General features: G+C 38.8%; 2 long non-coding RNA genes across 3 annotated transcripts in view; both read right to left on the bottom strand.

Moving 5' to 3' along the window:
• Positions 1-27,233, bottom strand: part of LOC145434884 (uncharacterized) — a 553,571-nt gene that overhangs the window by 273,261 nt on the left and 253,077 nt on the right. Inside the window, exons 1-2 of one of the 2 annotated variants that reach the window (XR_013913611.1) lie at positions 895-1,369; positions 144-334 (exon numbers count right to left, since the gene is read on the bottom strand). This is a non-coding gene — a long non-coding RNA (uncharacterized LOC145434884). Of the gene's footprint in view, positions 1-143; positions 335-894; positions 2,026-27,233 lie in introns of those variants that run through there. The other variant, XR_013913610.1, reaches the window with a different exon arrangement.
• Positions 6,897-10,122, bottom strand: LOC145434882 (uncharacterized). Its single transcript, XR_013913608.1, has 3 exons — positions 10,015-10,122; positions 9,440-9,511; positions 6,897-6,992 (listed from the first exon to the last, which is right to left on the bottom strand). It is a non-coding gene; the product is annotated as an uncharacterized LOC145434882 (long non-coding RNA).

A 27,233-nucleotide genomic window follows, 5' to 3' on the forward strand; every position in this document is an offset into this window, starting at 1 on the left:
CAACACCTCTGTTCAATGTACACAGATCAAGCCTCTCTTCAGCTCATATAGCATATATAGATAGTTTTTGAGAAAATTGGGACTGCAAAAACCAGCACATTACATAATCAATGGTGATATATGAAATGAATAAATAGACTTACATAATCACATGTTTCCATGGGTTCTTGAGGCAAAAGTATGTATCACGAAAGATGACTGCACCGGTACAAAATCCGTTCAGATGACTGCTCACGTCACTATCAACATTGTCTGTTAGCAGAGGCACGGTGGAACCAGGGGGTCTTTTCGAAGAGTCGACATCAGTTGGATGAATTTGAGGATCAATCTAAGACTGTTGAAAAGAAAATACTTGTTTTAAAAATTTGCAATACAAGGGAACTATTCAATATTCGAACAGCTTCTTCGAGGTACAAAGCTTCAATATAAAATTGAATAGTAGCCTATATGCATATTGAAACGAGCCCGAATATTTTCGGCTGAGACTAGTCAGGGGTAATCGTCAGCAACTAGTGGAGAACTCGAAAGAACGTTGTACATCAACAATATTATCACAAAATATGACGTTACCAGCATTCAGTATTTACGCAGATATCAGACTGGATGTATTGTATGTGACAAAAGGGTGTCTTTCATAGAACAATTAATTATTGTAATGGAAAGTTGCATGTGACCTTAACACCAATTTTACTCCAGCCGAGTACCATATTTTTCTGGATTGTTAATCCTTTTAGTGAAATTTTACCAGCAAACATTCATAAAAATAACCTAATGCAGCTGAATCAAATTCATTATCTAAGGATATACCAGTTTTCTTACGAAACATGGCGATGCTTACCAGTATTTCAAACAACAAATCTATTTCAAAAAGGTGCCAATTGCAATACATACTACCTGCACTTTAGGGCATTTTTCATATTCTTTCCATCAGTCGCAACCCAGGCTTGATGAGTCCCTGATTCGTGGCGTGCCATGGCGGCTCTTTTTCTGTACTGGTCAAATCCAATCGCTGCTCCTAGAAAATACAATAAATACCAAAGGAAAATTGTAAATTTTATGCACAAGTAAATATAAATATTTCACACAGGCAGGTTACAGAAGCGCAGGAGAGGTGCTCAGCCCCCCAGGTTGAGAACCACTGACCTAGTCCATTATAGTTCAGTAAGCAATAGTTAAAGTACAAGTTACACGAGCTCATTACTTTCAACTACATCTCTGTTCAGTGTTCAGAGTATACAGTTCACAGATGAAGCCTTTTTCAGCTCATATCGAATAGTCCGTAAGCTACTCTGCGAGATAGTTCGTGAGAAAAGTAGGACTGCAAAAACCAGCATATTACATAATCAATGGTGATATATAAAATGAATAATTAGGCTTACATAATCACATGTAGGCCTATCCATGGGTTCTTGAGAAGGTCTATGCATCGCATAAGATGACTGTGCTGGCACAAAACTCGTTACGAACGACTCCTTACGTCACTGTCAACATTGTCTGATAGCGCAGGCACGGTAGACCCAGGGGGCTCTTTTTAAAGAGTAGACATCAGTTGGACGAATTTGAGGATCAATCCAAGACTATTGAAAAAAATATATTTGTTGCGAAAATTCGCAATACAAATGAACTACTCAGTAATCACGCAGATATCATACTGGATACAGTTGTTATTTTCTGCAATAAGTTGTGCATGACTGAAGGGTGTCTTTCATAGAATAATTAGGTAATGGAATGGAAAGTTGCACATGACGTTACCACCAATTTACTCTGGCACAGGTAGTATACTTCCTGGATTGTTAACAATTTTAGTGAAATTTTATCAGCAGACACTCATAAAAAATCATTATCACGAAGATAACCGAATGCAACAGAATCAAATTCATTCTCTACGGATATTCCAGTTCACTTACAAATCACCGTGATGCTTACCAGGATTCCATACAGCAAATGCATTTCAAAAAGGTGCCAATTTCAATACATACTACCTGCGACACAGAGTTTAGTTCAGTTACCGTATCATAATATAAACTCAGAAAAGTCAAATTTGGGGATTGGGCGAAACAAATACTACCCCTTGTGATCCATGGTTTGTTGAAAAGATTGTTTGTTTTGCTGTGCTATTATTAGGGCGATTTTTTGGACCTAAAAAGGGAAATTTGACTAAAAAATCCAAATTCACACATATTTTGAAGATGAAAAACTTAATTTTGACCCACGTACTTAAATTAGGTGTTTCTCACATAATGTTAGAATTGTATTACCGGTACTTATCTTTATTTCTGGATGGAGCTGTCTGTTCTTCCGAAGTAGTTTGACCTGAAAAAATCTTATAGCATGAAAACTGACAAATTTTTACATGAAAAAAACTTATTTTATCGAAATCTGGACCCGTGGAGAATTTTAGTATTAGTTACATCTCGTATTATGGTAGAAATAATTAAAACTTTGGTGTAGTACAACGAAAGATACTTTCCTACATTTTCGGGTAGAAAGTGTCTGTCCTAACTAAGTAGCTTGGCAAGAATGAAGAAAGAACGTTCACCAGCGGCAGTTGTTGGCCGGCTACACTGAAGTTGTGAGTACGCTGCCCTCTCTCTCATTATGACAAGGTTGTCTACATCGCAATTTTTCATCGTACAGTTTCTAATGGAAGAACCAATGCTCACGCAGTGTTGCTTTAGTTAGGATAGTGCAGTAGGCTACATTGGGCATTTGTTTCATTTGACAGTCTATGATTCACAATGAGCAGACGATGGTCCGTCTACAACGGTAGGACTATAAAGTAGGCTACAAGATGTAAATTATAAAATGATAAGTTCACCGACAGTGCAATCATCTATGATACAAATGAAATGCAAGTTTGCCAAAAACATTTTGATTTTGTAAACAATTTCGGCAATTTTTGACCAGACGGTACAATTTTGACAAAATTTTGACCCATTTTGACATGTCAAAAAATCGCTTTAGTAAGCAGTACAGTGTAAAATGTGTTGCAGTTGAAAAACAATCAAAACCGTTGCATGACTGTCATACCGGTATTCAATTGCTGATATTGCAGTACTTGTCCACAATGGACCACAATATCGCCTACATAGGGTTATTTCAGTGTGGATGGAGAGAGCATCCCTTTATCTACATATCAAAAAAGTTAGTTCGATAGCAGCTTCCCATCAGTACCTTGTACCTGGTCGCAGCCTGGTATATTATCAGATTCGAAGCTCGATCCTCCAGCAATAAGATCAGACGAATCATATACTACAAAACATCTAAAGAACATTCATATGAATAAGGGATATCAGTAGCCTACTAAAACATCTAAAACAAACGACCTTACTGTGCACAATGTCAAAACGAGTTCATTTTATGACTATTCTCACATTACATATATTCAATAACATTTACCGCATTTCCATACCTTGCAGTACATGGACGTTATGATCCTTTACGCCACCAGGTAGCAGAAACTGCTTCAATATATCCATTCTGCCAAGTCTTTTAGTGTACCCTACTCTCTGCTTGAAGCCTGACGAACCACCAATTCAAATTCGAAACTGAAATCGAGCGCGCTCTACCGTAACGAAGGTGGTGACCCTCTGCGTCACAGGGAAATATGTATATTTTATTGCAATATTACCCTTCAACTTAGTGGTTTGGTCAGTTGAATAACATTATTATACATATACCATGATTTTATGTGATCTCCAATCCCACAAATACTTTATGAATGCGAAATTGATGATACATTACAAAGTATAAATTTTCTTGAAAATAAGCCGCAGTGGCGAAGTGTTACATATAAACGGAGAAATACGCAGAAGCGTTGCGACGATAGTGGCCCAATGCGTTTATATGCCCAAAAAGTGTGTCTGTACGCAGAAAAAAGTGTTATGAAGTGTTCAATACGACCTTGCGGATTTACAGTGTAACCGTGATGTCATTAACGAACGCTGAAATTTGATTAATTTATGAATATGAGAAAAATTGATACGGAAAAAATCTGACGTGATGGAGAAATTATTAGCACATATCGGATTCAGCAACCATAAATTAGCCTAAATCAATCATTGAAATTTTTTACCCTAATTTTTGTTCGAAATTTGTAAACCAGTGTTATATCCGTCTCGGTCAACTTTTGCCCCCTTAACGTATGATAAATACCTCTTACATAAAGTTATGTTTCATTGTTTTGCTGTTCGATTGTTGGTTTGCCTTACTGGGCATGATATTCCAATTTATGGTGCTGTATTGTGATACGAAGGAATCGTATTTTCGCTTATAATTGTATTTTAATATTAGGCAAAATAGTGCTTCATCCCCTGGCACGTTTTTGGTCATAACTTTTTTCCCCAAAGTAAAAAAGTGACAAAATACATCATTGAAAAGCTGATAAAATTATATTTCCAACAGTATATAATACGTCTTTATAAGAATTTTTTCTAGGTTTACCGAAAATTCTATAGGACTAACGGGTTACACCACCGTTTCGCGAACAATCCGATTGAAAAATACAGTGATTTTTACCGACATCGATGGCTTGATGACTTGAAATTGACTCGTGAATGTAGCTTCGAGTCACGAGTCAATCGACATTTCTGATACGCCGAGTCATGTCAAGTCAAGTCGTTTTAACAAAGTGACTCGAGTCAAGTCAAGTCATACGAAACAGGTGACTCGAGTCATCCCAACACTGAACCAGAGTATTAAAAGAACAAAACCATTAAAATATAACTTTCACGCAATACGAAAATAATACAACGAATAGCTATTGCAAATCTGTGTGACTTCTGTATGATGTGTAATTTCAGATATCAGCTGAGAATTGCGAGTTTAACCCTGGACAGTGTTATAGTCATGTACGGTCAAAACGCAGCAGCGTGCTGTTACCAATTGCTTACTTACAAGTGAGCTCATAAATACTGGAAATGAAATTGTCATTTCAGAAGGACGGGATTTCGATTGCGAACCTCCCATGCGCACGCCACTGTATCTGCCGTACCACCACAGCAGTCACAACTCGACACCTGGTCGGGCATAATTATCTGCAACACATGATGGCCAAGACCGGCGTATCATAACAAATAATATTTATTTATTCAGTGAGTGTGTCTTTTGGACTCCGCTTAACACATGTAACTGGCTTGCATAGCATCTATAGTGTTTCGTGGAACACCGGTTACGAAGAACTACCCTACACAGTTCAATCCCTGGCATACATTGTTATATTGCCCACCAGGGTCATAAAACTTGACGAATATACATACACTATACAGGCATGATGCAATAGGCCGCAGCTGCCGAGAAGCACCCATTCCATCCTATACATGCACCAAACACCAAATTGACAAGAGTATCGTTATATGGATATAAACGTAGTCGAGTTGTTGCTGACACAAATATATTGCGAGAGGCACGCGACAATTAGACTTGTTTATACTAACGTGTAGATTCGGACAGAAGCCTACGCATTGACCTATTTTAAGACACGACATATACTGGTTCAATATTTGCTGTAAATATGTTCAAGATCAGTTATTCATAGAGGCGTTTAGACCAACATATATCTGTCTTTTATTGTAGTGATAATATTATTATATAACGTGTTTATATACAGGTTACTCCCTGTAGCCGCCGTACGGCCCTAAGGTGTCGCTGTGGCTCCTTCACACTCCCGCCCAGCAAGGAAGTGGACTCAGTGTCATTGTTACCTCACAGCGGTAACTAGGTCTGACGTATCGTGGTGTAATTCACTGTTTAGTGCACGTGCGTTAGTGGTAGGATCGTGTTGGCATTAGTTCAGTTGATAGAATAGGATAGTAAGGCTATTGCATTGCTAGAATATGGCTAATTCATTCATTGTCTCACTGTTTTGGTATCTTGTTACAGTCAAAGTAAATCTATAAATAAAATAAAATAAAAAACCCGGAAGACACATTGTCAAGTAAGATGCCTTTTATTTGATTAGCCCAGGACGTACTTGCCAATGCGTATTGTATTTCATTTTTAATAGAAAACACGCACCAACAAAGCGTGTTTCTCTGTGCCGAAAGGGAATATAAGCAGCCAGATAATTCAATACACCCTGTGGCGCGATCTGCGGGTTGCGGCTACACTCCCTTTCCAGGCCAAATAAATTTGTGCTAACCGATAGTTTCAGAATATATCAGGTTTCGACGATCGAAATTTTCAGCATCTTGTGCGAACCCCGTTATATTAGAAACATATTATTATTGCTACATTACCAATCGAAGTTATAGTTTGCACAAATGTAACTCGGAAATTAGAGTAGGCTAACTGACATCCGTTATACTGTAACCCTTATTCGTCGGTGATATATCCTGTTCTTCGGTATGCCGAAACCTCCAGTGCAGAGGTGCAGTCAACTATTTATCTCTTCGATAGGATACGCAATGTCAGAAAGGTTAACATCGTGAATCTGTGTGGAGAAGCTGGTACGCTCGTTCGGATATCAGACACGCATTCCGCGACCCACCAGTGTGGAGCAAACAGTGTAACAAATATTCCGTAGAACGAACCCGTCTAAGCAGAGCCGCACAAAAGTATCGAACCCCCAACACAGTGTGATAGTCGATCGAAGAACGATCCAGCCGTTACTCGACTTTGTTATACTGATTGGAAGGGACATATGACATATGATTTCCTGGACAAGCAATAAACACGTTTCTTGTGCACAAAGCCTTGGCAGCTAAGCACTATACTCCTCGTCCATACCCACCACCATCACGTCGCCATTGTCGTGTTGACCAACCCGTGAATATATCATTACAACACTCTAAATATCGATGTCTGAAGAAGGCAGTTATGTATCATAGTATAGAAGGCAAATACTTATTAGTTACGGAAACTGCATCAGGTAATGGCGGCACTGCAAGAAAACAACATTTTTCCTTTACTTTTTATTGCAGGCACATTTTATTCACGAAAAATCATAAATCTTCCACAAGTTCATGGCATCCATGGTGCCTCTTCAGAGCTCTCTGAAAAATTAAAATGGACCTTCGATTACAGTGCTTCACGAAAACAATGAAAGAGGTGTTCAATGTTTTAAATTTGATGATCGGTAACAGGTGTTTTAGCGTTTTTGTTCGTCGTGGCCCATTTTCTGGCTAGTAAATGTTCTGTGGCCCACAGCTGAGCCTACAACAGGGGTCACCCACTCAGAACGGGTCGTGGGTCACTTTTCAATTTTCGTAGTGCTCACGGGCCGCATGAATCCAATATCGAGATAAAATAGGCCACACAGTTCGACAACCACGTTTATAAAACTTTACGTCAGTAAAACGCTGTAACAGGGGCCGACCGGCATAGTAATCGCAAAAGAAATAAAAGTTGATTAAAGAAATGCAAATACAACAAAAATATCATGATCGTCAGTTTCATTCTATTTTGAACCATGAGCTGCGCGCAACACCTATGACAACACTTTTCAGCGACTAAAGAAGACGTTAGCCAGACGTGATGTTTGCTGAAAAACGATCTCCTCGTAAAGCCTGATCTTGTGGGGAAGTATCAAGTCGTTTAACAGTGTCTGGGCCATTGTACGCCAAGGCAATATGCCCATTCATATCGGCCAACTCTTCCTCCACGAAATGATAATGCCATCGTCGAAGCGTTATCAGCTAGTGAGGAAGAGTGATGTTGTTCAGAGGAGAATTGCTATTTTGAACAAGAACAACTATATTTTGGAACTGAGATCAACTGCAGCATTTCTAAATGCTTTACTATTAACCGTTCTTCCGAAATCTCAAATCAAGTCGCGTGCCGCGTGTCGTGTTGGTGACCCCTGGCTTAGAGTCATAGTCCTGCTCAATGATATAACCAAATCATGCGACTCCTGCGGTATGCATAATGACTTCAAGGCCAGGGATTTTTAAATCGACTGCAAAGAATAATGCACTACGCTAAATCATCGATCAATAACGGTTCGTTGCGGTGGTGTCGTATACTTACACAGGAAGTTGATATTTCAATAAACTGCAATCATACCTATTTTTATGTTAGGATAATACGACCTAACGAAGTACCGTAAATAAACATCGACTATAATTCAGTCCTAGTTTAATGCTTATGCTTTTGAACGACATACGACACAGGACCCTGTCGGAATACTTGTTTACTTCAGCAATAACTTCGCGTTGTTATATAATTGAAAATTTTGTCGTTGTTTCTTTTGTCGTAGAGGTCGTCATTATAAACGTAGCCGAACATAAAACGCCGTTTCCCCTCCCATTTTATAGTGTTGCATTGTGATTCCATACGTGTCACTACGTCTTATGTCATCAGAGTTGACTGAAATGATTGATGTAAACTATATACTAGGGATGGTGTGAACGCGAGGTTCACGTTCGCGTTCTGTGAGTGAACCTCGGAAATTTAGAGGTTCGCGTTCACAACAGAACCTTGGTAGGTTCTGCACTGTGAACCTTTTGGTAAATCGTAATTTTCACTCTGTTATAAGATATTTGGCTCAAACTTGTTGCATTTCAACTGCGGGCCACTCCATGCATGGTGCTGGCAGCATAAAAAAATCAACGCTTAACGAGCATGCACCATGCACCTCGACAACCTTAAAAGTTTTAGTTGCTTTGTTGCAAAAATTTGCTCGGAATAACCAACTTTCCGTTTGTGAATATTTAGTGACTCTCTGCTGTGAGCTTGATCCGCAATCACACAACATCACGAGCGATATACGTAGTCAGCGAATGATGCTTATTCAACCAATCAATGACATTGATATCGTCTTCTGATGTGAAAAATCGAACAGGCGTACCGAGCCAATCTTGACTTCATATCTTTACTGTATCATTAAAACCAAATTCCTGCGATTAAAGTGCTTGCTACTGCTGCATAACTTGTTGTTGCTTGTGGTATCGGTAGCGAGTATAGAAACTCGTTGTTCACTCTGCTTAATATCAATGTAACAATACTCGGACTCCGAACAAATTGTCCGGTCTGGCTAAGACCGTTAAGGCGTAAGCTTATATTCCTTGGTAAGTCCTCGTCGAAATTGTTGGCAAAGCGAAGGAATGTATTGATTTTACGCAATTATGATATCCTTTGATATCCTATGATATCCGCTGTTCATACATTTAGCGACGTTTAAAATGCCGATATGTACTGCAGCATTATGGCATTATGTGGACCGAGTCTTCGCTAGGTATCGTGTGCATTAATATAGGCTATCACTTCATTGGAAGATAGGGTTGAAATTAGCAATATGACGTCACGTGACGTCACGAGGTTCACGTTCGTGTTCACACAGAACCTTTCAAAAAGGTTCGCGTTCACACGAACCTGAACCTTTCAGAGGTTCACACCATCCCTACTATATACGTATAAGTAGACAATGTGAATAAATGTATTGAGAGAATAACATAACAAATAGAACTTTCTTTACATCTATCATTTTCCAAATATAGCTCACCTCAAAATGGTCCTCCGACCTGGGGTTGACACCGGGGTGAATTACAATCGGGCGGCGGACCACTATTGGCACCTTGACAAATAAATGTACAGCATGGAATTGATGACACAAAATACATGTGAAGATAAAAAGCTGTAATTTTTGGAAAATCCTATAGATTACTTCCTTGAACACCGTGGCAACGTCAGTGAAAAACGAGGTGAGCTTTCGCAAAGTATGATAAAGAGTAACTATGGTAGAATGGTCTGTCATATGGACCATATGATGGTAAAGAGAGAAAATGTTCAAGTTATGCTTAAAATCACCTCCACATTTCATGAGGATTTCATTATACTTGATTACTATATGATATAATTAGTGTAATTCATTATGCTAGAAACGTGGAATGAACAAAAAATAACTCCAGAATCGGATTTACCGATCACCAAATTAGGTAAAAAGACCCAAGCATTATCTGCCGCAAAAATTGTGTAAACCGGTGATTATCAACTGCTGGTATAATGTTCGAAAATAGTATTCTATTATTAAATGATTTCGTCTGGCTTGGTAGTCAGGAAGTAATATAATTTACTTGCCTGCTTTGATGATTGTCAAAACGACAATTGTCAGCACAACTGCGGCAAATTTCATCTCCGTTAATATTACAGGTTCTGTAAATCGATAAAGAATTATTGTCACTGAAGCATGGATGACACGATGATAACACATGAGAACCACAAAAACATATTCAAGTATTCGCAATCTTCCCTAACACTTGTGCCAAAATTTCTGTCGCAACAATGAATTAGCCGTGCGTTGTCTGTCAGTCTATAGCCTAAAATAGACTCTATTTTCCGCTGGAAGCAGAATGGAGATTTCAGTGGCTGAGGTTTCAACTAACTGAAAAACGCGAATTAATTGGACAATCCTTCAACGCTCAAGACCCCGAATACGACAAAATCAGTGAATATGATCAATGCTTAGTGAACCCTTCATTTACACTCTAACTCTTGGAGCTTACATGTTCCTCCGCTACTCGTTTTGGTTTTTCAATAATCGACATAGCACAGTAGAATTGACGATTATAAGGGTACGTACGCTATTCAGCAGAAGTGTGCTAAGGTGCCGATTTAAAAGTCATTGTAGCGGGGCATATTATCTAATTCTATAACAATTGTCAACCATTCAACTGAATGTATAAAATATTTGTGACTTTCGGTCTCGATGCGATGCTATCTTCAAAATACATAACGTGTGAACGTGAGGTTCTCGTCCGCGTACGCCGTACGGTGTGTGACCCTCGAATATTTGGAGGTTTGCAAAACAGACGGCGGGAATATTGAAACTTGAAAAGTTGAATCATACTGATATAAATGTTTAAACTATATCAGTTTGATTTAAATCAGACAAGCTGTTCGCCAAGTCTAGCACTGTGCAGTGTGCACTCTATAGAACAGGGGTGGACAACTTCTCCAGTCAGCGGGTCAGATATGACAGAATGAAGTACTCAGCAAGCCGGATAACAGACTATATACATCAATCGGGTTTTTATTCACGTATACAAGGAATCATTCGTATTTGATGTAAACTTCGAGTTCAAAGCATCGATATCAAAACAGTATTTAGTGAATTTATTACCAATTGCTGTTGAAGGTAATCACTGTCAAATATCAAATGATAAGCTCACCAACAGTGCAAAATCTGCGACACAAACCAAATGCAGACGTGAAATAAATTTTGACTTTGTGAACAATTTTGACAAATTTTCACCTAACACTACAATTTTGACAAAAATTTGACATATTTTGACATGTCAAAATAAAAACGCCCTACAAAACAAACATCTGTGGTCGGTCGAAGTTGTCAACAAATTATTTTGAACTCTGGATGCATGTGGTATGTAGAAACCCTTAATAAAGACTACACGTGAACATCATTTATATCATGGTTATCATGATCATCAGTGATCATGGTCGAAAATGTATTTAAACCGGAAAAGAGCAAGTTAACAGTTTCATGTCCATCTTTCTCGGGTTGGAAAATTTGGATACATTCTGTGACGCAAATAAATTGTCAATAGTTTCAAAATAGAACTTCACTTTCGGGTTAGAAAATCTCAGCGGGTCGTTCACAATCCCTATGTTGCCCGACCGTGCTAAAGAACTAATGCTAATGCACTGCTGTAGATAGATTACTACTCTAGCTTGCATAACAACGTAATAGCTACTTCGTTTACGGGCAATTTATTTGTGACAAAAAGACGGAGGCTCCGTAAAACCAGACTGTATGATCGTTCTGCCCAGACGGACCCGTTCTACGGAATATCTGTTATACTGTTTGCTCAACAGTGGTTGATCGCGGAATGCGTGTCGAATTTAGGAACGAGCGTACCAACTTCGCCACACATATTCACTATGTTAACCTTTCTGTCATTGTGCATCCTATCGAAGATATATATATATAGGTGACTGCGCCCCACTACTGGATGTTTAAGCATTTCAAAGAACGATATAAATTAGCGATGAATAAGTGTTACAGTATAACGGATGTCATTTAGCATACTCTGATTTCCGAGTTACATTTGTGCAAGCTATAACTTCGGTTGATGATGTAGCAATAATGATATGTTCCTAATATAACCGGATTTGCACAAGCTGCTGAAAATTGTGAATGATGAAACCTGGAACTCTGGAACTCTGAAACTATAGGTTAGCACAAAATTGCTCGGCCAGGAAAGAGAGTCAACCAGACATGGGGTAATCGCGATTAGTAATCGTAATCGATTACGACGATTACAGCATTTTCAAGTAATCGTAATCGCAATCGATTACATTCGAAAAAATTCCTAAGTAATCGTAATCGACTACTTCCCATATTTAATCGATTTCTTTGTGAAAGAACGATTATTTTTTATTTGTAAAAGCTAGGACTGTGACATAAATTGAACATTCGTGAACACTGTACAAGGAAGAGATATTATACCAGTTATTGAGAGCACAAACGTTTGATTTTCAAATGCCACTGCCCTTTATTACGTCGGAAGTAGCCTATTAGCTTTGGTGGTCTTTGCGTAAGAAGTATCCTCTCATAGTGAATAGATATTCGAGTACATTCGTGTGATTGTAAGAAGACCCACCGTGCTGTATATCGGGAAATCAATACATTTCAGACGCCAATACCTCGCACCAGGATAATTAATCACATTTCTACCTAGTTTAATATAGCAGCTTTTGTATTGATGTTTGGTTATGCTTAGTGAAACGCCGTTTGACTGTTGCTGCTTGGGGCAGTAGGCCTATGTGGTACGAACGTACACCAGACAAAGGTTTGAAATTTTGCACTCGTCAAATAAAACATCACGGTTTCCACAACGAAGCATTAAAAATCAACAGCTGCTGATATATAGGCCTATCATAACCGAGCCGTTTTTTTTGCCGTTTCTCGTAATGACAGCTGGCATTACATTATCTGTATTAAGTTGAAGGCAGCATTTTATGTCCACCTTTTCTTATTCTCATATGACTCTACTCTAAACAGGCGCCAATCGCTATTTCACAATTCTTTACTGAACATTTGGACCTGCCGTCATAGCCATCGGCTTATATACCAAGTTAGCGATGGGTTGTAGCTTTAGAATCAGGATCAAAACAGCAAAGTTGTCCCCCACTCCAAACGTTGGTCTTGGGCCTCATAGGGTAGTCAATTTTCAAGTTGAAGATTTAATTTTGCTAATAATATTGGTAATTGCATTGTATTGCATTTTTAATCCTATCTCAGCCTCCGATTTAATTTCGTTAATAATATTAGTAATTGCATTATATTGCATTTTTAAGCCTATCTCAGCCCAAATTTACCTGAAGAGCAGGGGGCTCGTAATTCATAATTATAATACCTGGAATCTTGCAATAATTACTTTAGTGTTAGTGTATGTTGTTAATTCGAGACCTCCGGTCTGTTATATAGTCAAAAGATATTGTAGTGGCCCAAATGTAGCAGACTAAAAGAAAAACTTGCGTGAGACGCACACACAAATTGTCATGTCTAATGCTCTGAGGGTGCCCGGGTGGCATTTGCGTCGTGAGCTCAGATTTGAAGGACCGGACAGTTAGTCACGCCCACCCAGCACGAATATCGACAATGGACACATACCCTAAGTCTCGGCCAATGTCTTTCTTTAGTAGCACACTTTGTGGAGTCGCATGTTGGCCGAAACTGCATATGTCTATTGTATTGGGGCGCGGCATTGACTGGCACCTAAATGTCTATTACTATGAATTATGCATGCTTTATTTCTTGAGGGGGAGACATATGCACTTAAAAAACAAACTATCTAGAGACATTTATATCGCAAATCTCAAAGATAATTTTCAAGTTAATGAAATCTCTCAAAAATACTCTATAATTTATGTTGGTTTACGAAATCATTTTGAGTCTCCTCCGAGCATGCTCCCCAACCTATTTAGGAATTTGGGGTGAGGCAGTTATGGACCTGGCAAGAATGCAAATCGTTGGGTGCGATAAATCGTCCTCTAAAATGGGCAATGGGTACATTATGACGTAACAAGCAAATGTCGCATCTTTTTTAATGAAAGTTTTTATCTCATTAGGCCTTTTCAGCGCAATCCATGTATTGTATTCCAATATAACTCCTAAGGTGCAAAATAAATGTAATCGTGAGTAATCATGATTACTTTTCCAATGTAATCGTAATCGACTACTTCCTGATTTTGCTGTAATCGTAATCGTAATCGCGTAAATCAGAAGTAATCGTAATCGCAATCGATTACATTCATCAAGTAATCACCCGATGTCTGGAGTCAACTGTACATAAACATTAGGGCTGTTCCAAAAAAATTTACCGAATCTTGCTGGCGTAATTAAATCGTTAGGTTGCCTTAAAAACGATGCACACCAAATTTGAATTTATTTTAACCGGACATTGCAGATTTCTTACGGTTTGAAAAATTTGAATTTACTAAGAAATTCCAAAAACCTTTTTTCAAATTTTTCTGTCAACCCAATGAAATTGTTGAGCTGGCTTTTCTGATCAACCCTAATAAACATGTTATATATTAATAATGCAATGAAAGATATATATGTTGGTCTCTATGAAATACTGATCTTGAACATATTAGTAATTGCGTTCATAATGAAAGATGTCACGGGTCGCAAAATAAACGTCTGCGGGCCGCGGATTGAGAACCTTTGCACTTTGTGGTTAGGCTACACACGCATATCTCGTCGCGTTACACTTCTTTCGACACCTGCTTTGGCTTCACATGGCACTGCATTATATAATGTCAATACATGGAAACCATTGCGAAGCTAGCAGAGATTGTCCAAACTGAGAATTTATGGGACACACTGCCGGTGACTTCGTAAAGATAGTACAACGAGAATGGAACTTGCTTCAAATATCGCTGCTGCCAGGTCCACTGCTCTGTTATTAACTTTGTCCAAGCATCTAACATTTAAATTTGCTTTGCCACTGATTTCGGTGTGAATTCCCCACGAAAATATCTTATTTTATATGGCATCGATGAATAAATCGTATATCGGAGTGATTTTACGTCATTTTACGAATCAATGGCTTGTATATCAAACGCAATTGATAAGATTACGATTACTTTGAATTTTTTGCAAATGTGATAGGATCACGATGTTGATGTTATCCATGGAATACTATCACCACATATGTTATGGTGACTCTAGAGTTGGATCAATTGTAATTTGTAATTGAGCTGAATGTTAATATTTACATTTTTTCATGTAATTGTAATTGTAATTGAAGCATTTCTATTGTAATTGTAATTGTAATTTGGTCAAAATTTTGCTCAATTACAATCTCAATTACATTTTCATGGAAACCTGAGAATCACAACATGAAATAATCAATTAATCTATCATTTATTCGTCGCACCAGTGAAAATCCGGTACGAACCAGACTGACGACGAGGGGCCTTAAGGCCTTAGTAAACCAGTGTTGGTATCAAGTCACTACCATCAAGTCACGAATCATTTCGAGATTTTCGATTTTCGATTCAAGTCAATCGATTTTCGAAGGTGAGTCGAGTCAAGTCAAGTCATTCGATTTTCGGAGGGAAGTCGAGTCAAGTCAAGTCGCGAGTCAGTCACAATTCAAGTCGAATTGCCTTTTCGAGGTATGAGGCGTGATTATGTCATTGTATTTTGCTAGCTGTCTGAAATACAGATTGATTGGTCATTGATTTTGAACCGATGAAGGGATATAGAGTTAAATATACACGCAAGTAAGGCGCTGTATCGCTCACGTATAAGTAGAACTAATATACTACGTAATTGCACAGCCTCAGCTTATAGTTACCTGCCAAAATAGAGAATAGAGAAACGACTTGATAAGAGGCAATACATTACCCTTTTGCAAATTAATATGATACAATTCGAGCCTGCGCCAATGGTTGAGGACTATATAAACTATTTGCGAATTCAATTTCAATAACACAAGAGGTTTGGAGTTAAGAACACAGAACAGAAATATACATTTTGCTAATAAATTACTTTACAACAAGGTATGCTGTCAGCTTCGATCACTTCGTTCGCGATCAATATATTTGTGAGAGAACGATGGAGGCTCAGTAAAACGCACGATCATTGAATGATTGGTCGCTCTCATGGGTTACACCAGCGTTGCGCGAACAATGCGAACATATGTATAAGATACAGTAATTTATATCGACACCGATTACCTGATGACTTGAAATTGACTCGTCAAATATGCTCCGAGTCACGAGTTAATCCACATTTCTGATACACCGAGTCAAGTCAAGTCAAGTCATTTTAACGGAGTGACTCGAGTCAAGTCAAGTCATGTCATACGAAAAGGGTGACTCAAGTCATATCATGACTCGAGTCATCCTAACACTGTAGTAAACAGTCACCATATGTAATAATTAACCTATTTACATCGGTGTTCTATGCGGGCTGCGTTATAACTAGATAATTCAGTCACGCTAAACTGTTTCCAATACTTCAGTAGCAACAAAAAACTTTGTGAATTAAAATATAAGCTAAACCAGTGGTTCTCAAACTGGGGGCGTGCCCCCTTGGGCAGCGTGAAAGCATCTGAACGGCGCGCGACGCTCCAGTGAGCTGAAATCTTTTCCGCGCTTGGCCCGATTCACCTTCGTTTTATGGTTATTGCTTGGTGTATAGTCTGAATTTCGTATTGGAGAATTCTCTCATCAACAGTCATTCATAACCTTCCATACCATCAAACTATAAGTAAGGATTGCTAGCTTTCTGGTTTCATTGTGTGCTATAACGATAAGGGCGGCGCGAAATATTCACTGTCATAAAGGGGGGCGTGTCTAAAAAAGGTAGAGAATCAGTGGGCTAAACCAAATCTTAATATTTCAAAAATGGTTGAACAGCAAATAAACTCTTCTGAAACCTGTGCTGAACCATTTCCTACACTACGCTCAAAGTTTCTTTTTTAAATCTCGGACCAGTAGCGAGGCCTGTTGCAACAACAATAGCAAAAAAATAAATTCAAGTTTCCAACCAAGGCTTCATCGAACTTGATCACGCATTTGTAGACATGTTTTCCCAGTCTACACCTCCAATCTTGGCCAAATTTACTGGGGCCACAAACTCTTCGCGCCCTAATTTTCATCAAATGCAATCCAACAGCTTCCGAGCAAGTGAAAATGTAAATGCGAACAAAAATATTGTAATTCTTAGTTATCAGGAGGTTCTTTCCTTTTGCATTTATTTTAATTTTAGACACCTTATCGGTATCATCCTTATCGTTGACGCCTTACCTATTACATTTCATTATCCTGACTTGGCTCTGAGTAGCCTAATCGTTTGATTACATTGCATTGACTGTCCTTTTGCTTATTCGCTGTTAGTCGCTCCAACCTTTGGTTCTTACCAGTCGCTTGAAACATTTTTTGTGCTTGTAGTTTTCAGTACTGAGGATTAGGAATAGTTCGAATATGCTCGAGTTTTTTTTATATTAAAGGGTATTCTACATATCAGGAATGAAACCTGAATAGCTTGAGATTGTTGCTAGTGACGTCGCTACGGTTGTCAAAGAACACCTCTTTGCTGAAGCAATTATCTGTTTAAAAGTAATTGTAATTGTAATTATAATTATAATTATGACATGTTTAACAGTAATGGTAATTGTAATTGTAATTTGATGTATTTAGCATTGCGTAATTGTAATTGTAATTGTAATTGAATTTAAATACTGTAATTGATCCAAATCTGGGTGACTCACCCGGGGATCTCAACCATGAGAATACAGTATTTCATATGCAAAGATGCCATCATAATGATGATGTAATATTGACCCTCGTAGAAAAACGGAATATTGACTATTTGCTTTTATCGGAGCGGAACACGTGAGATATCAATATATCGTTATCATCGCTTTGTAATCTATCCTGATGTATGTCTCATACCAATAACGATTTTGTGAAGATAAATTCACGTCTCGTGATCTTATCCATCAAGAACCTCGCGTTACGTGTCACTGCAACCGTTTCACTTCAAAATATATCTCATTTCACGAATTCATATTCATGGTTATTTGAGGAATATACAATCCGGAAAGACTCCTTATCAATAGAACAGCATTTCCAGCATCGATAGGAACTGTGGTAATATATTCAATTGATCTATGACGCGGTTCCATCCCCTCCAATTTCTGTATACTAGCTTGGTCCAGCCGTTTCTGTGCACAAAACCTATCTGGCTCGGTAGGAAGGTTGTGATTTGATTGCTTAAGTTGTAGGATATTGTCGATATAGTAATTCGGTCGTTATCTGAGTAATAAAGCCAGGCGTGGTTATGTGCATGGTTGTAACCAAGTCAGTCCAAGGTGCCGGGTCACAAGTCAATGTTATTTTTTTCCTCTATAGTAACATTTCTACTCCTTTTTTTAAAGTACCTCACCGGTCCAGCAACGAATATTTCGATTCGGAAATGAACTATATATTGCGTTCCACGCGGTCTCACTCACTCACTGACTCACTCACATATTACACTACACTATGGTTGCATTTAAACGAAAAATCAATTTAAAACAAACATGCTCAAAACATGTTTTTTATTGTTGTTTTTTCTACTTACGGGGTCACGAATATTCAGTTCTGACGTCATGTTGAATTAGCAGTGATAATTGAAAATACAGGGCAAATATAGCTTCTTTGGCGAAATCTATGCGTACTATAGCTGTTGAACCGACTAATTTGAGGATACACCAGGGCAGTGGTCCTTGTCCTTTCTTTCTCCAGTGCCCCCTTTCAAAAATTGCTTGGCTCTGGCGCATCCTTATTCTAAGGACTGTAATAAAAAAACAATGGGTAAGGGTCGAAGTCCGGTTTCGGGTTGGGACTTCACTATTGGACCACTCGATTAATTAACCGTACAACTGTATGTGCTATTTTATGGATCAAATCCAGGTTGTTATAACAATCATCTGGTAAGGCCTACGGGCTCATTGCATTTGGTTCGAGATCGATATCCACATCTCGAATTCTCCTCTGCGCATGGTAATACGGGGACGTTAATTACATTGGGTTCTGTTTTATTGCTTTGTGTGACTATTAAGTCAACTGACAATGTGGTAGAGATTTGCTCGAATTAAATTTAGTAGGCTACTGCACCAAGCTCTTAACCTTAACATGAATGGGGGTAACAACATCAAACTGTATCAACCTTTACGATAAGATGAGGTATATTCTAAGGATTTAATTTTGTAGCTCGAAAATACAAGTATTTTCAGTTCTTTTTTCTCATTGGACGACTTTCACTCAGCACATTCACTCATTCACCCTGTCCCTTACATGCGTCCGTCTTCGGGTCTCGGCTGTCGACTTTATGAGAGCGTGTCTTGGTCTGTGTCTGGCTTTTCAAAACACTGTTATTACAGCGGGATCGGCGATGAGGAGCCCACATCACCTTCGACACATAGAAACATGGTAGAGCCAAGACCCGAACCAAGAACCATTGGTCTCTTGACGGTTTCACTGCGCCACCGCGCCACTGCGACACTGCCCCACTCGCTTCCCAAGTATTTTTGGTAATCATTTTGGTCAAAGAGCTTCACAACATCTTCAATGAACAAATACCATCCCTCTCAAAGTTGTACGTATACTCAGTACAGTGCCTTTTCGATATCGACACACAGTGCGCTGTAGGATATAACATATAATTCAAAGCATTCCGTGGAAAATAACCCGAGCTATCATTAGAAGTATCACGTTAATAATATTTTCATCATTTCAAAACATCAAAAAACTGCGTTACCATCAATAGATAGGAAGGTGTCGAAACGACTTGGAGTAGCTAGCGTGACGAGAATGTTTTAACGGGGTATTGGCAACCCAAAAGTACGCAAAATTCATTGTACATATATTAAAATAGACGACCTTATTCGTGGAAACGTCGTCGGTGGATATTCCGCGATGATCGCAACCAAAACCCTCTTGATTTGATAGATTTTGTCGAATGTTACATTGCAATGACCACTCAGGGATATATAGCACTATTGATCTACTATATTCATTTGTAGGCCTTCTCACTACTAAATCATCTACTTCGAGGCTATTTGTCTTCAGCTCCGGCTCCAAACCCGGACAGTCAGTAGTCAGTACCACCGGTTGCAGAATAGAGTAGGCTATGTATATGTAACTTGGCGCCACATAAGTAGCAATTCTTAACTTCGCGATGATTTGCCGTATCTTTGATATAATTTGCTCCAGCTCCAGTTAATAAGTATTTGCCTTCTATAGTATGATGTATAACAGACTTCTTCTGCCTTAGTTATAGAGTCTTGTAATGAAATATACACGGTTTGGTCATCACGACAATCGTGACGCGATGGCGGTGTGTAGTTATGGGGAGTAGTGTTTAGCTACTGAGGCTTGGTGCACCAGAAACGTGTTTATTGCTTACCGCTGAAATCACATGGCATATGTCTCTTCCTGTCAATATAGCAAAGTGTCTAGAAACGGCATAATCGTTCTCCGATCAACGATGAGGGAAAATTATGTGGGGACTCCGATACTTTTGTATTGCGGCTGTGCTCAGATGGGTCCGGTCTATGGAATACTTGTTACATGGTTTGTTCAACATGCTATCGCAACGTCTTCACTGGTGGATCGCGGATTGCGCGTTGGATAACCGAACGAGCGTTACTATACTTATCTTCACGGATTCACTACGTTAACCATTCTGACATTACACATCCAATTGACGAGATAAATAGTAGGCTGCATCCCAGTAGGCCTACTGCATGTTTCCGCATTTCGAAGAGCAGGATAAATTAGCGACGAATAAGTGTTTCCGTATGACGGATGTCATTTAGCCTATTACTCTAATTTCCGTGTTACATTTGTGCAAGCTATAACTTCGAATTATGGTGTAGCAATAATAATGTGTTCCTAGTATAACCGGGTTTGCACAAGCTGCTGAAAATTAAATTGCGATAGAGGAAACCTGATACACTCTGAAACTATAGGTTAGCACAAAATTGCTCGGCCATGAAAGGGAATAAAACATATAAAAACAATCAAACAAGTTATATAATAATAATACAATATAACGGGTAGTGGGTAGATATCGCAGTTTTATAATCCGCGGGTGCAAAACCAATGGGTTGCGGGTTCGAGTCAGACCGACGTCGACTTCGGAATAACTATAGCTAAGTGTTAGAGATTCATCTAGGCTCCTCCGCGCTACCTCATACGAGTAAGCGGTGTGTTACAAAAAGCCTAGAATTAGGACTGCTATACATCGACAGTTACGGAATTAAAATGAAATAATATTGGTCTGGTGTATATGCTAGTAGTAGCCGACAAGACCCATAAATATACCGCAATAGAAAAAACAATAAAAGACATATATATATGTTGTTCTAGCTAGACCAGGGGTTCTCAAAGGGTTGGCCACAGCAGCATTTGAGGTGGGCCACAAAACTATTTAGAAAATTTCAGAATTAATGTGAGTCAAGTTATATTTGTTATAATAATCGCTACAAAATATATTATCTAATTATACGTAGCCTACATAAAACTTTTCATCCTACTCTAATCAGACGTAGTGGCACGTATGGAGTCAGCATGAACAAGTCGAAAACATTAAAGTGAAACGGCGGCTTTTTCCACTGGCTATGTATGACAACCTACCGCTAACAGCAGCTAAAATATTTTTGAGTATATAATAACTGGAAGGTAACGCTGAAGTAGACAAGTATTCTGGCTGGTTCATATATCGTATGCCGTTGAAAGGGGCAGGCAATGAACACGCAATGAAGTGTAATTGATGTATGGATTTACTGTACTTCGGCAGGTCGTAATATTGTAAGATAAAATAGCCATAACTGCCAATTCTGGTGGAGGTATACTGCACCACCGCAACGAATCGTACTGGATCGAGGATTTAACGGAGAGCATTATTCTTTGGAGTCGGTTTAAAATATCCTGCCTGCCTACATAATGTAAAATTCACATGAATTGATTTATCATTGGATTGAACATTCTGACATCGCAACTTCAGTTGTTTTGGTATTTAAGACATATTATACATTCCACAGCATGCGTATTAAAAAATCTTTCTCCACTTCTCTGTATGACCCCATTCACCTAATAAATATATGAAGCTGGTCGAAAATGAATATATTATTCCCCACAATAGTGGGACTAAAATCCCAGACACACAGTGGAAACTTGGATTCGATCATTGTGTTTTGCGACGCGAATGGAGCACCGGACGACCATAATATACTCAGGAGTTTTAGTCTAAGATCTACCAGGCCATAACTGCTGCACCCAGACCCCCAATTGAGGGAGCTCGAAGGGGCCCAATATTATTTCGTTGGTCGTTTGTTGGAGCATATTTATTCAACTTGAAAAATTTCGTCACGCTTCGCGTGATTTCGTGTCCCGGGATGAGTAGATTTGGACATCAGTATATTAAGTAAAAAATGCGCATATTTTAGGGAAATAGGCATATCGCCGCTATTCATTACAGCGCATTGAACAAGATTATGACTCTAAGATAAGAGATGGGCCACAGCACATTTTAAAATTGAAAAATGGGCCACGGCCAAGAAAGGGCTGAGAACGCCTGAGCTAGACTCTAGACGGCTCTATGAAATACTGATCTTGAAGATATTCGCAGTACATATTGAACCGGAATATATCGTCTCTTAAAGTAGGGAAATACTTCTACGGTCTAAATCCACAAATTACCATACAAGGGTATGATCAACGCTCGCCTCTCGAAGTAGCTTTACATGTCAGCAATAATGCGGCTGCGTTTATACACTACCTAATATATTCTCGCCAATGTCTTTGGTGCATGGATGTACATTAGGGCTGTTCGAAAATAACTTTTTTTCGGATTCCGGCGATTCACTTATTAAATTGTCAGGTTACCCAAAAAAACGTTGCACACCAAATTCGGTTCAATTCTAACAAGTATAGGACTCCGCAAATCTAATTAAAATTTTTAATTTATTACGGAAAATTTGAAAAAAATAATCATATTTTTCTTCCAACCCCGTGAAATTGTTGAGCTGTCTTTAAAGACGATGCAGAACAAATTTGACTCAATTCCGACCAGTAGAACTGGAGTTATGTGACTTTTTCATTGATTATTCCGGATTATCCACCTATCAAAGATAATCCGACGATTATCATCGAAAATCTGACATAACTCTGCTTCTATTGGTCGGAATTGAGTCAAATTTGTTTTGCATCGTATTTGAAGACAGCTCAACAATGTTATTAGGTTGGCAGAAAAATTTGAATTTTTTTTTAATTTGAACTAATAAATTAGAAATTTTAATTGGTTCTGCGGAGTCCTATACTTGTTAGAATTGAACCATATTTGGTGTACAGCGTTTTTTAGGTAACCTGACAATTTAATAAGTGAATGGCTGGAATCCGAGGAAAAAAGTTATTTTTGAACAGCACGGCATGTAGGCTACCGGCGTTTACTTCAAAATAGAGCAGTCATGCTGTAAAAGATTTTGTGAAGCAGATGTTGTTTGCTCATAATGTATTTCGTACCTCAAGATGTCCTGAATTAATCTTGAATCATCATCTGCCAACCTACCAACAATGCGCTTTTGAGAATCCACGCCGGTAGCAGACTCCTTGAACACCAAATCAGCAAGCTGCTGCTGTCGTGATCATTGAAGTAGTGTTGGGATCAAGTCACTACCTGCGAGTCACGAGTCATTTCGAGTCATTGCACATTTTGACTCGAGTCAAATAAAGTCATTCGATTTTCGAATGTGACTCGAGTCAAGTCAATTCGTTCGATTTTTGGAGGTGACTCGAGTCAAGTCAAGTCTCGAGTCAATTCACCATTCAAGTCAAGTTGCTTTTTGAAGTATGAGGTATGATTACGTCATTGCATTTTGCTAGCTGTCTGCAATACAGATTAGGTGGGCATTGATTCTGAACCAATAAACGAATACATAGTTAAATATACACGCAAGATGGCGCTGTATCGCTCACATATACGTAGTATTGCTAAACCACGAAAGCAATTGCACAGCATCAGCTTATAGTTACCAGCCAAAATAAAGAAACGAATTCATAAGATGCACTACATTACCAATTTACAAATTTAGATGATACAATTCGAGCCTGCGCCAATGTTTGAGAACTATAATACTTAGGCTTACCATATTTTGGAAATCTAAAAAGAGGACACTTTTTCCGAAATTTGAGACTTGCAAAACTGGAGAAGAATTCTCAAAAATCGGTGAATTATTCCCACTTTGTGATCGGTTGACTAAAAAGAAAAAAAAGTCAACTTCCCGCTCAGAGCTCAAAATACCGTTTTTTCTCCACATTGCTAGGTGGTTGACTAAAAAAAGGTCAACTTTTCGCTCAGAGCTCAAATCACCGTTTTTCACTGCGAAATACCCGCCGAAACGTCACTCCTGTGCTAATTTACGGCATATCACTCGCATTTTGCTCTGAATGTTACCTAAATTTTCAAAAAAGAGTACAAAATCTCAAAAAAGAGGACAAAAGGGCGTCCTCCGAGGACACTTTGAAAAAGTCAAAAAAGAGGACAAATCTTCTTAAAAGAGGACGTATGGTAACCCTATATATACTATATTCGAATTCGATTTTAATAAAACAAGAGGTTTGGTTGAGGTAAGGACAGATAATAGAAAGAGACATTCTGGTATTGAATTACTCTACTATACTAGTTTACGTCAACGTAAGCTGTAAGTTCGAATCATTTCGTTTGCGGTCAATTTATATGTGATAGAACAATGGAGGCTCAGTAAAACGCACGATCATTGAATGATTGGTCGCTCTCACGGGTTATACCAGCATTTCGCGAACAATACGACCATATCGTTGCAGTGGAATAAAAGTGACTTATGTCCAGTTTTCAAATTTTGAAAGTCAATTTTTAAAACTTGAAAAAAATCAAGTTTTTGAAAAATATTCAATTTTTACGACCATATCTTGGCCATAGTTATGTCTGTTTCACTAATTCAAAGTTAATCAGGGCCAATATATGACTGAAAGAAGATGAAAACTCTACGTAAAGTCAATTTTCTCAAAATGTGTAAAATGGGCATAATTCACTTTGATTCCACTGGGACGATATGCAAGATACAGTGATTTTTATCGGCACCGATCACTTGTTGACATGAAATTGACTCGTGAATTTTGCTTCGATTCACGAGTCAATCCACACGAGTCAAGTCAAGTCAAGTCATTTAAGCCAGTTGACTCGACTCAAGTAAAGTCATACGAAAATGGTGACTCGAGTCATCCCAACACTGAAATGAAGCATAGCCGGTTAGCCAATCAAGAGCCGTGGTTATGTGATTACTAGTCTTCTCGCCATTCTGTGGTCGGTGACACCCCCATTCTTGGGCAGCTACTTTCAAACGCTTTGCCTGAAATCTTAACGGCTTTTCTGTGAGCTTCATTCAGGCTCAATATTTTTTTATTAATTATCTATAGAATGAGACACAATCGCGGAGGATTTTTAGGATTTTCCAAATTTTTTACAACCCCAATGTACATTATTGAAGGGGTGATTCTCGGCAAATGAGGTCTTTAGCATCCTGCCTGTACTGTGTATATTTGTGAAATTTTATGGCACTGTTTGGTCATCTAACAGAGTCTATCACGGATGGATTTTTGTAGGGCAGTTGTTCGTAACCAGTGTTCCACGGATCACTACGGGTTCTGCGATCCAGTTTCAGCTGTTATAGACACACTCAACTCGCACACATGGATTGTCATGATACGCCTGTCTTGCCAATCATGTGTTGCAGGTAATTAGACGCGACCATTTCTCGAATTGTTCCCGTTGTGGTGTTATGTCGTGTGCAGAGGCGTGCGCATGGGGAATCGGGGCTCCAAATCGAAAAGCCGTTCTCCTGAAATGACAAGTCCATCTCTAATATTTATAAGCTCATTTGTAATTGAGCAATTGGTATCACGCTGTTGCGTTTCGACCGAAAAAGACGATGGCACTTTCCAGGGTTAATCCTCGCATTTCTCAACTGGAATTTGAATGTAAACAGCACAAGTCTCACTGACTGGCAATAACTAGTCATTATAATGTTTTCGTAATGTGTAAAAGTTATCTTTTAATGAGTTTGTTCTTTTAATACTCTGGTGATGCACACTTCATTTCGTTCACCAGATAAATATAGAACTTGAGTGATGGTGCGAAATGACCACGTAGTCGGTGCACCAGTTGCCCCTCATCCAACCAAGACATGCAGGCTTGAAGATTAGCGTAAGTGTTTCGAGGGTTCGGAACGATTGAGAAACACTGGTGTAGGCCTTTTCAATTGCGAACTAAAGGAGACTGGAATCTTGCATATAAGTATTATGTCTATCTCTTGTACGCTTGTCCAACTCAACTGACGTTTGGGGAATTCAAAACTTAAGGTCGCTAGTGGGTCGCTAGAGTCAAATGATTCCATAATACTATCTCAGCAATGGGTTATGGGTTCGAGTCCGACCGAGGTCGACTCCAGAATTTCTATAGTTAAGTGTTGGAGGTTTATCTAGGCTCCTCCTCGCCATCTAACCCGCGTATGCGGTGTCTTACAAACAGCCTAGAAATGGGCCGTGCTACAATTCGGCAGACATGGAATCAAAAATTTAAGAATATCGGCCTTGTTTAAATGACCGCAGTAGTCGACAAACACCTGGAATACCACCAACAACAACTACCTCAAATTACATGCTCTTGTTTCATTTAAATTTTGTATTATCAAGACTAGTAGTATATTGCATTATATCACGAAAAATATGGGTTCTATTCTTGCTGCATGTACGTACATGCGCAAACAATGGAATTGTCACTAATATGATGGGGTACTGCTGCGATTGGGCAGTAGAACACAGTTATGGACCTATGAAACGTAGTATCTAAGGCAATGTTGCTATGACTGGAGCAAGTCTTGTGCAATTAACAAAAGCAGAGTTTCAGACAGGTTCGGACAGGGCCAAATGTTTTTACTGCAACGGCGGACTTCGTTGGGACCGGGGAGACGAGGTATGGACGGAACATGCTAAATGGTTTCCACAATGCGAATACATATCCCGAACGGATGGTATCGAGTTTGTGTGCAACGCATCGAAAAGACACTTTCGAATCTCGATAGTCCTGTCATTAGAAACCCAATAAAGAAGCAGGAGGTCATTAAACCTCAATATGACCCGCAGAAATGTCAATCAAGCAATGGAGGGATGAAAGAATCAGAAGTGATAATATGATTTCATCGTATATTAACATCTTTGGCTTTAGTGAGACAGGTGAT

The sequence above is a fragment of the Botryllus schlosseri genome, chromosome 3, assembly GCF_051294905.1.
Source record: "Botryllus schlosseri isolate E-star chromosome 3, Bs_hap1, whole genome shotgun sequence".
Lineage (NCBI taxonomy): Eukaryota > Metazoa > Chordata > Ascidiacea > Stolidobranchia > Styelidae > Botryllus > Botryllus schlosseri.